Genomic DNA, 14,877 nt, shown 5'->3' on the forward strand with positions numbered 1-14,877 from the left:
AATACATCAGATCTTCACAAATTGCTGTTATAAATTAATAAATACATACACAGTCATGCAAAAATGAAAATGAACTCTGCAAGCAAGAGCCCTGAGCTACCACCCCGTGCAGACTCTCTGAGGTGCAGAGGATGAGGCAAGCATCATCCTAGAAGTCACAGGGCTCATTGGTGCAGGGGTGAAAGATTTGAAGAAAGGAGGACATAAGTTCTGTTTTACAGGGAAAGACACAGGGTTGGGAACACAAAAGGTAGACCTGTAGTGTGTGCAATCCATTCTCAGGAATGGGCCAAACTGGGGTTGGAAAGACAGCCAGGAGTTTCCGAGGCAAAAGAGGAAAAAGAAGAGCTCGGATAATGAAAACAGTTGGAATAAAAGCAAGCAGGTGGAAAAGAAGATTGAGAGAAAGGACAACTGTTCTGGGGGAACACAAGATACCAGAAATTGTTTCCTAAAATTTGTGGCTGCAGAGTAAATTTCATCTTTAATATTATTTGAAGAAACCTTTGCAATTTAAAGTATAGTTCCTAGACTTTTATAACCAAATATGTAGAAGTCCCTAAGTGAACCAGCTAAAAATTAAGTAAACAAGGAAACCACACAAGATTATGTCTCAATGTTTTTGTTCCGATATTTTCTATTAGTGCATTATATTTGCACATATTAATGGGATTTGTTGTTACACCTTCACACACACACACACACACACACACACACACACACACACACACACAATGTAACTATATAATATGGCCAATATCACTTCCAAGGATTTACCTCCTCCCTCCCTGCCTCTCACCCCTTGGTTCTTTTTCTCTATGATCTTCCTGATTTGTAGATCTTCTTCCCCCTTTGTTTTACTTTTTCCTATCTAGTTTCTGCATATGGGAGAAAACCTAGGACCTTAACCTTCTGAGCTGACATAACAGGATAGTCTCTAGCTCCATCCATTTTCTTGCAAATGCCATGATTTCCTTTTTCATTATGGCTGAATAAAACTACATTATGTATATAGGTGTCTTAATGATTTTAATGTTGAGAATTCCTTCAGATCAAATCTTTCACAGCTGCAACAAACTCGGTGGGCAAGTAAAATTCAGAGTGAGTCCCTAGAATAAACTTTAGGGTAAAACTCTAGAACAATTCTGCCTCATAGAAATATAATGCAATACAATAATCTGAGACGTAGATATAATTTAAAATTTTATGTATGGCAGCTATATTAAAAATAGCTTAAAATTTGAAAAGATGAAATTATTTTAATGGCATCTTTTATTCGATGATCTATATAAAATATTTTTCTCCATTAAATTAATATAAAATTATTGAGATGTTTTAAATTTGTTTATGAACTAAGTTATTGAAATTGAGCTTATATTTTTCATAGTGGCTTATCTAGATTTGAGCTGGTCACATTTCAAATACAATCAGCCCTTGGTATCCATGGTCCATGGGGGATACCCAAATCCACAGATGTTCAGTTCTCTCATACATAGTGGGTTAGTGTTTATATATAATATACTCACATCTTCCCATAAGATTTAAATCATGTCTAAATTACTGATAATGTGTAATATAATGTAAATGTTATGCAAATAGTTGCTATACAGTATCAAGGAATAATAACCAAAAGAATCTGTGCATGTTCAATGCAAACAAAATTGTTTTTCTGAATTTTAAAAAAAAATTTGTTTGTTCTAATTCGTTGTACATGACAATAGAATACATTTATACATTTTGATAGATCATACACAAATGGAGTGTAATTTCTCATTTTTCTGATTGTACATATTGTATGATCACATCAGTCATGCAGTCATATATGTACATGAGATAATAATGTCTGTTTCACCGTACTGTCTTCTTATCCCAATACCCCTTCCCCTCCATTCACTCCCCTCTACATAATATAAAGTACTCTATTCTTTCTTATTCCTTTCCCCCTTATTGGGAATTAGCATCCACATATCAGAGAAAACATTTGACCTTTGGTTTGGGGGTTTGACCTATTTGGCTTAGTATGCTATTCTCTAACTCCATCTACTTACCAGCTAATGCCATAAATTCATTCTTCTTTAAAGCTGAATCATATTCCATTTTATATATATATATATATATATTATACACCACATATATATATTATATATACATATATACCACATATATACCATATATATATAAGACATATATATATACAACATTTTCTTTATCCATTCATTTGTTGGAGGATACTTATGTTTGTTTCATAGTTTAGCTATTATAAGTTGAGCTGCTATGAACATTGATGTGGCTAGGTCATTCTAGTATGCTGATTTTAAGTCCTTTCAGTATAGATCGAGGAGTAGGACAATTAGGTCAAATGGTGGTTCCATTCCAAGTTTTCCGAGGAATCTCCAAACTGCTTTCCATACTGGTTGCACCATTTAGCATTCCCCCCAGCAATGTGTGAGTGTATCATTTTCCCCACATCCCTGTCAATATTTATGGTTGCTTATATTCTTGCCAATTGCCATTCTGATTAGAGTGGAATGAAATCCTAGAGTAGTTTTGACTTGCATCTCTAATTGCTAGAGATGTTGAACATGTTTTCATATATTTGTTGATCATTGTATAGCTTCTTCTATGAAGTGCCTGTTCAATTCCTTAGCCCATTTGTTTCTTTTAGTGTTAAGTTTTTTGAGTTCTTTATATATCCTAGAGGTTAATGTTTTATCTGAGGTACATGTGGTAAAGATTTTCTCCCCATCTCTAGGTCTCTCTCCTCACATTATTGATTGTTTCTTTTGCTGAGAAGAAGCTATTTAGTTACAGTCCTTTCCATTTATTATTTCTTGATTTAAATTCTTATGTTTTAGGGGTCTTGTTAAGGAAGTCAGGTCTTAGGCTGACATGGTGAAGCTTTGGGCCTTACTTTTTTTCCTAGTAGTCTCAGAGTCTCTCTTCCAGTGCCTAATCTTTGATCCACTTTGAGTTGAGTTTCATTCAGGGTGAGAGAGAAAGGTTTAATTTCATTTTGTTACATGTGATTTTCTACTTTTCCCAGCACCATTTGTTGAGTAGGCTATCTTTTCTTCAGTGAATGTTTTTGGCACCTTTTCTAGTATGAAATAAATGTATTTATGTGGGTTTGTCTCTGTGTCTTCTATTCTGTACCACTGGTCTAAGTGTCTGTTTTGGTTCCAATACCTTGATGTTTTTATCTTTAGCATAGTATAAGGTCTAGTGTTGTGATGCCTCCCACTTCACTTTTCTTGCTGAGAATTGCTTTGGCTATTGTGGGTTTCTTATTTTTCCAAATAAATTTCATGATTGCTTTTTTTAGTTCTATGAAGAATGTCATTAGGATTTTAATAGAAATTGCATTAAATTTGTAGAATGCTTTTGGTAGTAGGCCATTTTGACAATATTAATGATGCCTATCAAGGGCCATGGGAAGTCTTTCTACTTTCTAAGGTCTTCTTCAATTTCTTTCTTTAGTGTTCTATAGTTTTCATTGTAGAGGTCTTTCTCCTCTTTTTTTAGATTAATTCCCAAGTAGTTTATTTTATTTTATTTTTTGAGGCTACTGTGAAGGGGGTAGTTTTCTTTATTTCTCTTTCAGTGGATTCATTACTAATGTGTAGGAATGCAATTGATTTATGGGTATTGATTTAATAACCTGATACTTTGCTGAATTCATTTATCAGTGCTAGAAGTTTTCTGGTGGAATTTTTTGTATCTTCTAAATAAAGAATCATGTCATCAGCAAACAGTGACAGTTCTAGTTCTTATTTACCTATTTGTATACCTTTAATTTCTTTCTTCTGTCTAATTGCTCTGACTATAGTTTCAAGGACAATGTTGAATAAAAGAGGCGAGAGGACATCCTTGTTCCAGTTTTGAGAGGGAATGCTTTCAATTTTTTTCTGTTAGAATTATGTTGACCTTGGCTTTAGCATATATGGCTTTTATGATGTTGAGGTATGTCCCTACTACCTTTAGTTTTTCTAGTATTTTGAACATGGAGCAGTGCTGTATTTTGTCAAATGCTTTTCCTGTATCTATTGAGATGATCATATGATTCTTGTCTTTAAATTTATTGATATGATGAATTATGTTTATTGATTTCTGTATGTTGAACCAACCCTGCCTCCCTGGGATGAACCCCATTTGAACATGGTGCACTATCTTCTTAATATGTTTTTGTATGCAAGTTGCCACAACTTTATTGAAAATTTCTGCACCTATGTTCATCAGGGATATTGGTCTGAAGTTTTCTTTCCTTGATGTGTTTTTGTCTGATTTTGGTGATATTAGCTTCATAGAATGAGTTTGAAAGGGTTCTCTCCTTTTCTATGTCATGGAATAATTTGAAGAGTATTGGTGTCAATTCTTCTTTGAAGATATTGTAGAACTCAGCTGAGAATCTGCCTGGTCCAGGGCTTTCTTCATCCTTAGGTTTTTAATGGTGTTTTCTATTTTATTACCTGAAATTGTTCTGTTTAAATTGTATATGACTTCCTGATTCAGTTTAGGCAGGTCATATGTCTCTAGAAATTTGTCAATGTCTTCAATATTTTCTATTTCATTGGAGTATAAATATCCATAATAGTTTCTAATTATATTCTGTATTTCAGTTGTGTCCATTGTGATATTTACTTTTTGTCATGTATTTTAGTAATTGGGGTTTTCTCTCTTTTTCTCTTTGTTAGCATGGCCAAGGGTTTATCAATTTTATTGATTTTTTTCAAAGAAACAACTTTTTGTTTTGTCAATTTTTTTAATTGTTTCTTTTGTTTCAATTTCATTGATTTCAGCTCTGAGTTTAATTATTTCCTGTCTTCTACTGTTTTGGGTGTTGATTTGGTCTTCTTTTTCTAGGACATTGAGTTGTAATTTTAAGTCATTTATTTGTTGACTCTTTATTCTTTTAATAAATGAGTTTAATACAATGAACTTTCCTCTTAGTACTGCCTTCGTGGTGTGTCAGAGATTTTGGTATGTTGTATGGGTAGTACTTAGAGGTATTCTTGGAATATTTTCGTTTCATCCTTGATTTCTTCTACTATCCACTCATCATTCAATAGTGTATTATTTAGTCTCCATGTGTTAGAGTAGTTTCTATTTTTTATTTTATTGTTGATTTCTAATTTCAGTTCATTATGATCTGATAGAATGCAGGGTATTATCTCCATATTTTTGTATTTAATAAGATTTGCTTTGTGGCATAAGATATAGTCTTTTTTGGAGAAGGATCCATTTGCTGCCAAGAAAAAAGTGTATTAACTCATCGATGGATGAAATAGTCTATATGTTTAAGTCTAAATTATTGATTGCATTATTTAGTTCTATAATTTATTTATTTAGTTTTTGTTTAGAAGATCTGCCCAGTAGTGAGAGAGGTGTGTTAAAGACACCCAGTATTATTGTGTTATGGTCTATTTGATTCTTGAAATTGAGAAGGGTTTGTTTGATGTACATAGATGCTCCATTGTTTGGGGCATAAATATTTGAAATCTTTATGTCTTGCTAATGTGTAATTCCCTTCAGTAGAATGAAATGACCTTTTTTGTCCCTTATGATTAACTTTGCTTAAAGTCCACTTTATCTCACATGAGGATGGAAACCCCTGCTTGTTTATGCAATCCACACGAGTGACATGTTTTTTCCCATCCTTTCACCTTTGGTCAGTGAATGTCTTTGCCTATGAGGTGAGTCTCTTGGGAACAGAATATTGTTAGGTCTTGTTTTTTCATCCAATCTGCAAGTCTATGTTTTTGATGAGTTTAGGCCATTAACATTCAAAGTTATTTTTGAGATATGATTTGTATCCTGGTCATTCTGGTTTATTTATTGCTTTAAGTTTGATTTACTTTCTCCTTTGGCTGTTCCTTTAGTTTAGTTCCTCCCTTTGCTGGTTTTCACTTTTTTATTTTTTTCATTTCATTCTTATGGAATATTTTGTTGAGAATGTCCTGTAGTGCAGGAGTTCTAATTGTGAATTCCTTTAACTTTTGTTTACCATGAAACGTTTTTATTTTATTTTCAAACCTGAAATTTAATTTTTCTGGATATAAAATTCTTGGTTTTTTATTCATTTCTTTCAGAGCTTGAAATATGTAGTTCTATGACCTCCTTCCTACCTTTGAGAGTCTGGTTAAGAAATGAGTTGAGATTCAAATTGGTTTTCCCCTCTATGTAATTTGCTTCTTTTCCTCTCATGACCTTTAAGATTTTATCCTTATTATGTATATTAGTCATTCTCATTATAATGTGTGTTAGTGTGGGTCTGCTATAATTTTGTACATTTGAAGTCCTGGAAGCCTCCTGTATTTTATTTTCCATTTCATTCCTTAGGTGGGAAATGTTCTGATGTTACATCATTGAAAAGATAGTGCATTCCTTTAGTTTGTATCTCTGCTCCTTCATCTATCTGATAACTCTTAAATTTGGTCTTGTCATGTTATCCCATAATTCTTGGAAGTTCTGTTTGTGAATTCTTACCAACTTCTCTGCATGGTCAACTTTATTTTCAATATTAAATATTTTGTCTTCATTGTCTGGGGTTCTATCTTCCAAATGGTCTACTCTGTTGGTGATGCTTTCCATTGAATTTATAATTTGACTTAATGATTCCTTCATTTTGAGGATTTCTGCTCTTTTTTTCACAATCTCTAAGCTCTTTATTGAATTGATCTTTCACTTCTATATTTTCTTTTCGATTCCACTCTTTATACCTTTCTTTACTTCACAGATCAACTTAACTTTGTACATTATAAACTACTTCTCAGACATTTCTTCTACTGTGTTGTCAGTGAATTCCTTTATTGTGGTATATTGGTTTGTTTGGGGCACTTTGTTCCCTTGTTTTTTTTCATGTTGCTTTTGTCTTTTCCCATCTAGTTGTGTGCATCTGAGGCAGTAGAGATTCTACCCTGTAGACGTATATTTTCCCTGAAGATTTCCAGTATCCCACCTTTAAGAGGGAGACCGATATCAACAGCACCCAGTGCAAACAATATTCAGTCTTGAATCTAATAGTTCCCACCAAGGTGTCCACTGCCCTCTCGCTAGAAAGAGCTATGATGAGTTCAATCACAGTCCACCATACAAACAGAAAATTTGCCAGAAGGATTTACAATCTCAAATAGTGGACAACGAGAAAACAGAAATAGTACAAGATATGATGTTCATCAGGGAGAAAGAAAGAAGCCAGAGCAAAACTCCACAGGAAAAGTGGAAGAGGAACCAACAGTGATTGGCTATTAGGTGGAGAAAAGGTAGAAAGGGAATTGACAAGTGAGAGTAAGAATACATACAACAATAAAAAATATTAAAATATAAGAATATATAGCAGAACTATAAAACACCATGCATATATCACTATCCTCAACAAACTGATGCACCAAAAACACCCTACTCCAAAGATGGTGGAGAGAGAAGCCAGAGAAGAAAACAATAAAAATAAAATATAAATCTCAGTGGAAAATTGAACAGCTGTCTCTCCAGCATCTGAAAGCTTCTCAACCCTGAGAAGCTTCCCACAAGACTGCCTGGCCCAGACATGCCATGGCAGACCCAGTCACTATCCCACTAATCTGGGCCTCAGATGTCCTGGGTTTGACCACATTGCATTTCCAAGATCTCAATGCCACTGGGATTTGGAGAGAAACCACCAGGAATGAGCAATCCTGAGAATCAGTAACCAGATGGTGGCAACCAACATTCCCAGGAGGAAGACCCCAGCCACAGACAAACCTGCAGGCACCCCAACACTGAACCCCCAGGTCTCCTGTTAAGAACCTGTTAAGAACTAAAATTCTTGAGTCGTATCCTACAACTAGTGAATCAGAAACAACTCGAAAGAGAAGGGAACCTAGCAATTTCACTTCAATAAGTACTCCTGGTCATTTTGACGCATTCAACATTTTGAGACACACTCTGTAGGGGCTTGGTGCAGAAAGTATATCTGTGAACCGTTGATGATTGCATAGCATAAGAGCCTGTTGGAAAGGTTCAAAACCCTACCTGCTAAATTACACTGCATATTTACCATGAAGTCCAGGCAAATTATGTGAACACAACGCTTTGAACCAGGGGTTCTCAAATCTAGTGGTACAGTTTGACAACTGGGGGAGACTTAAAAAATATAAATGCCTATTGAACATTAGAACAAGAGTGGGCCCAAGGTCTTTTACTTTCTTTACATTGCTTGAGTGATTTTGTTGTAGTTGTTTATAACTCGTGAATCATTTTGATGAATTATGAAACTTGGGAACAATAGCTCTAGAATACTATTTACCAAAAATAAAATAATTCCATTGTAAATGCCCAGATCAACATTTTTATTTTAATCTTTAAAAAATTCCAAATATATGGCAAATTTGAAAGAACTTTAAGTGAGTACTTACGTACCCACTATTCAAACTTCACTACTAAAATTGCATTATCCTTGCTTTATCATATGCTCATCCATCAATTCACTCATATATTCACAAGCTGCATATTTTATCATTTTAAAATGATTTGTGTACTTACCAGTGAGTTGTAAGAGTACTTTAGAATTCTAGATTTAATTCCACTTAAAATATTTCTTTCAAAGCCAGGTCTTGCATTTATGTCTTTTCAGTTAAGCTTTTTAAAGAGAAAATCTTATTAATTTGGAGGAAGACATTTTTCATTTAAAACAAACATATGTTCAGCATGTTCTTTGCCCAATATATGGAAGCACTGTTTATCTTAAGGACAAATTGACATCATGTTATGAACTGAACAAAGTTGATACCGGCTATGTGATCTCCCAAATAAGGTGTTGTATGAAGTGAATGAATGTTTAATAATTTTTTTCCATACATTTATCCATGGAATCCCAGAGTTATGTGTTGCAGAACATATTCATTTCCTATTAAATAACCAGTGCCTTTACTGATTATTAGCTAGCCATGGCTAGTTTGGTATATTTTTGTACATTATCCTGTAACATTTGTCTTTTCTTGTACCGATAACATAATGTTTTGATTATAAAATGTTTATTTTAGCATTAATACAAGATAGTTTAAGTCTTCTCACTCAGATAGTTTGTCATACAATTGTTTTGGCTAATCTAGACACTTTGAATTTCTGTGTAAAACTTAGCGTGAGATTGCCACATTCCATAATACAGAATTATTCTATTTTTGATGGGGATCAAAATACATTTTAGCAGAGTCAGCATCTTAATAATACAAATACATTTTAGCAGAGTCAGCATCTTAATAATATTGAGTGTCTTAAAACATGAACATGGTATATAACTCAATTTATTTAGATATTTAATTTCTCAGTATTTAAGTATTTAAATGCTTGAAGTTTTAAGTAAAATATACAATTTTCTTATACATTTTTATAAAATTATTGCTCAATATTTTGTTTTCATGCTACTATAAATATATTCTACATTTTATTTTCTTCCTTTTTTGAAGGGATTTTTAAATGGTGCAATTTATCTTTGGATCTATAAATTTATTTATTCAAAGTCATTTGGTCACATTAGTTATTAGTTATAAATTATATTAACTGTGTAGGTTATCCTTTTAAACTGGCTTGTGAGGTATAAATTATTGATAAATCGACGATGCATAATTTACTGTTTTTTTTAGGACTCCTTTGTTAGGGTGGTCCTACTCTGGGAACAGTAGCTGTGGCATGTTCATTGTTATAGACACCAGATGCTCTCCTTTTGCTTCTCCTAGTCAATTCCCTTTTTTTGAGATGGTCTATCTATCAATATCCTCTGACTCAATCACCTTGGACCAGGCTCATCAAAGACTCTGTTGGTAATGTTACCGGGACCATTTGCAACCTAATTAATCTATCTTCGTGGTGCCTCAAAACAGCACACACACTGTCTTAATTGCTACAACCTCACACCCACTGGGGACCACAAACAGAGAATAAGCAGAGTCTGATGCCCCCTGCAACTCCTGTATTAGCATCATTTACTGCAAGATTAATGAGAGAAGCTGAGACAGCCAGAAGTGTAGAATAAAATCATAAGTCTGGGCTTTAGGGGAACTTCTTAGACCTCTTAAGTAGAAAAACTTTTTAACCATTAATACGAGCATCTTAGGGATAATATTGTGGTTTTTATTTGTTTTCTTTTTTTTTTTATTTACACATGAGACACATTGCTTCCTGTCAATGAGCTTTACCAAATGTGAAACATGATTTTAATATTTTTAATAAGAAAACTCAAATATCAAATGGTGTTTCTTTAACTGTTTAAAATGTACCTTTAGATGAAGTCATCAATTTATGCTCACACTCATTTTCTTGAGGATACAACTTCTTGTGTTTAGTACATTAGATGTAGCAAGTCTTTAAAAAAAAGTTTAAAGTTTTAAGCATTTCAAAAATCAACATTAATAAACATAACACAAAAAATTACATAATTATTAACCACCCACTAAATTCAACCAGAAGACAAAAAACACACAAATAATCTCAACAAAAATGAACAATAGCAAAAAAATCCTTCAGTGTTTGATTTTGAATCCAGGTTGCTTGAATTCAAGGATTGTCATGTTAACATTTCAATATTATAAAGTAAATTCACTACATAAAATGTCATATATCCAAATATCAATATTTTAATTATTCTGCTTATCAAAACAGGGATATTTGTATTCTACCAGGTTACACTAACTTGAAACAAAATAGATACGTATTGTCATGTGATTCAATTTTATTTGCCAAAATTCCATTAGCTTTTTAAAAGTGCATGTACAGCATAAAATTAAATTCTCATGTAGATTTTGATTTGCTGGTGAAGTGGAAAGAACACAGGATCCAATGTTTGGAGCAATGTTGAGTGAAAGTGTGTAGGTCATTTCCACCTCCGCTCCATTCCCTGATGTTCAGAAGTAGTCAAAGAGGAGGAAACCTTGGCCCACCCAACCATTGCAACTTCTTGAGGATCCTATGGAGAATGGAAAACAATGTAATCTGAAAACATTGGGTCCTTCTTGGATGGTCATTTATTTTTAAAAACATTTATTTTCTCCAATGAAATAACCCAGATGTTAATGAGTAATATGAAATCTGGAAATGAATGAGTCCCCATCTATGATCAAAACCACAGAATAACACCAGTCAGGTGATCTTCATAGATAGATAGATAGATAGATAGATAGATAGATAGATAGATAGATAGATAGATGTAAAAGTGAATGCAGTTCCAGCAGTAAATTTCAAGATGTCATTTTTCATTATTCAATCATTACTATGTCATATCTATCCATCTAGCTCATCTTTTCAAAAGATAAATAAAATGGGCTTTCAGCTCTCAAATGATATGAGAAAGACAGCAAGTAATTAGATCCAATAGGGTATGAAAATTTGGGTGATGAAGCAGAAAGCAAGGTGAATTAGTAGGTCAGATACAGAAAAAGATCACCACATACATGTGTGCCTCTCTACCCACACACGCACACACACACAATTGCTGGTGGACTACATGGAGTTTATATACTAGTGAGAAAGAACAATGATTAACAAAATACTCATAGTAAATTCAAGTGCTTTAAAAATGATACCAGAAAAACTAGAGTCCATTAAATTTTACTAATCCTAAAAGAACAGCACTATGCAAAGGGAAGAAAATGTCTTGATGGCTGGGATGATGTGTTTTAGAAAATGAATGATATATTTTGGAATTGTCAAGGAGTTTGATGTATCAGAAATGAAGGGCCTAGAGGAAAGAAAGAATTAAATATTAAATATAAAATTAAATATAAAAGATCTTACATGATAGTCTTTAAGGTTAGTGTTCATACTGTGGGCAAAAGAAATCATTGAGTGATTTCATGCAGCAAAGTGCCATACAAGGTATTATTTAATAAGATCACTTTTGCTGACCATGTGGAGAATAATTTGGGGTAGTTAAGATGACAGGTATGAGACTATTGGGTACCTATTTTGGCTTTGAATAAGAAATGATGTTTGTAAAACCAATTTCATGCAGTGAGAGAAAGAGTAGAATATATCTATGAAGCAGAATAATATGGATAGTGTCAACCATTGGATATAGGATAGGAAAGATGTTGATTACTAAAAATAACACCTCTACTCTGCCACCAAGAGATATTAATGGAAGATTCCATGTGATTCCGGGTACATATAGTCATACCCCAACCTAAAATTCCAGCTAAACAAACACATTCTCTGAATTACCCACCAAATTCCACAAAGCCTCGTGTCAAACCACAATCTTATGTTGGCTCAGGAAGGTGATTTCCCATCCTAAAATTAAAAAATTCGAGGCTTCTTTCATGGAAATTACTGACCTGACCTTTGCTCCCAAACATTTTAGGAAGTAGTCCGTACTCTAAATAGACAGAGTTATTTCTTTGTATGCTCTTGCTCTGTTTTTAAAGTAGCATCTTCTAAGCACCAGCACAAAAATTATAAGTCCTACATAATGTGGGTGTTCTGATAGTGCAGTCAGGTTAGATTAATTGTAATAAACAAAAATTGTCACTAAAGTTCTCAGCTTATGCCTCTAATATTGTGTGATACATTTTATTTCCTAACATTATGAAACCGCCAAGAGTATAATAAATTACTTACCTAAGCCCTTTGAGGATTTTAGCATAATTTACCAAAACAAATTGATTTTAGCGGAAAAGCTGCTAATTTACATGGGTAGGAAGTGTTTTCCTTGGTGTGATGAATTTAATTTCAATTTCCCTGTTTGCATGAATTCACTCCAGTAATTCATCACTGTTAGATTAAACTACAACTATGTTTTACTTGAGTAAGCGCCTAACATTCAATATATGTGAATGAAAATAAATTGCCCTCTTGGTATGGCTATATATTATATATAATACATGATTGTTAAGTTATCACTAATAGAATTAATATTTTTTAAAATAGAAAAAAAGGAAGAAAAAATTTCAAATATGAGTACTGTAGTTTTCTACCCTTTATCCAATTATTTTCAGAATTTTTTAAAAATCTTTTTTAAAAGAAAGAGACACATTTATTGAATGCGGAATATATGCCAGATTATGTCCTAGATATTTTACATAGGTCATGTGATTTTACATTTTGACATGTCTACTTATATGTATTGCTAAATAAATAAGTAAAAAATAAATGCTAGGACTTTAAAGCAATCAATATTTATCTCATGCAGCTTTGGAGGTTCAGAGTCTAGAGTGGTCTGCTTGAGTGGTTTGATATAGGGTCTTTCACAAGGTCACAGTGAAGCCACTGGATGGAGTTGCAGTGAGCTGGGGGTTTGACTGGAGCTGGAGAATTAACTGCCAAGCTCACTCGTGTGGTTTTGGCAAATCTCAGTTCCTCTCTGGCTTTGGGCCATAGACCTCTGTTTGTTGTCATGTAAGCCTCTCCATAGACATCCTAAGACATGACAATTTGCTTTGCCCAGAGTGAATGATCTGAGGCAGAGAAAGGGGAGAGGGAGCGGGAGAGAAAGGAGAAGAGGGTTGCAAAAGAATATCCAAGGCAGAAACTTTAATCTTTCATAAGCTAATCTCAGAAGTGTCAGTCTCTGACTTCTGTATGTGGTATAGGTCCCACAGCCCAGCATATGTACAAGGTGGAAGGAAACTTGAAAAAGATATAAATCTGAGAGGCAGACATCGTTTGGAAGAGCTGACTACCACAGTTACCCCAATATGCACTTCTGCAGCAAAACTAAAATACAGATATTATTTTCAAAGTTTATAGGAAGAAACTTTGTCTCTGAAACTGCCAAGGTCTTTTTTGATTTAGAAATAAAGTTGCTTTCTCACCATGTCAAATCTGGACAGTTAATGTCATAGCCATTATGTGTGATCATCCATAACGCAAACTGTGGGACAAAGTCCTTTGACCCCAAAAGATTAAAGTTTTCCAGAGGCCATATTTTAAACTCTTCATGAAGTTGGTCCATCTCTTGATCAATTTGATAAGCAGAGCACATTTCGTAGTTTTTCATTTGTTCTTTTTAAAATATGCAGAGCACATTTTATAAAGTTGTGATGGTAATAAGACTTAGCTGTCAGGCAGCTTTACCAGCACATCAGCAAAGATTGCTTGATTATAATGTTTCCTACACAGTGAGAGAGGGACATGACGTTGGCTTGAGTTCAGCCGCAAATTCTGCTTATCTCTAATTCTCTTGAACTTTACCCCAGTGTTTGCGTTTTTATAAAATGTGCATACAGATATTCGAGAGGAGGTAGAAATATGTTATGGGTGAATTATATGGTATTAGGATGTTCGAGTGTGACATGTATCTGCCTGTGATGACCTCAATACAGTAATCCTTAGAAGGTTAACAAGGTGTTTGCAGTCCTCAGTCTTTCAGCATCTCTAATGTCTATTTGTTCTTAATATCTACAAAGACAAGATACATTCACTCTTGCTACTTTATATATATATCACTCCTGGTCTGCCATTCAAAGGAAGTGGTAGAATAGTTTCACCTTCCATAGAGCATGACTTCCAATCAGTCATGTTATTTTGCTCCAAGAAGAACACTGAATGCTGATATTTTGAATACTACAACCTTGTTGGTATTTTTTGGTATAGATACCTGACCAAGAAAAAGGTGGAAATAACATTTTATGTAAAAATAACTGCCTATGATAACTTAATCTGCACAAGTCTTCTGCGTGGATATATAATGAGATGGGTACTGCAGAATGTTCTGTTTGTTTATCTTTGGCCTTATAAAGAAACAATCATTTGCATATTTCTCTCAATTAAGTATTATACTGACATACTTAATTAAAACTATAAAGGGCACTGGCAATATTTCATTCTCTTAATGAAAGAGGAGACATATTATGCAGTTCAGAATGTCTCTCTATTTAATTTTCCTGACTTTTTTACTGCTCAAACTGTGTT

This window comes from Sciurus vulgaris, assembly GCF_902686455.1.
Source record: "Sciurus vulgaris genome assembly, chromosome: 17".
In the NCBI taxonomy this organism is placed as follows: domain Eukaryota; kingdom Metazoa; phylum Chordata; class Mammalia; order Rodentia; family Sciuridae; genus Sciurus; species Sciurus vulgaris.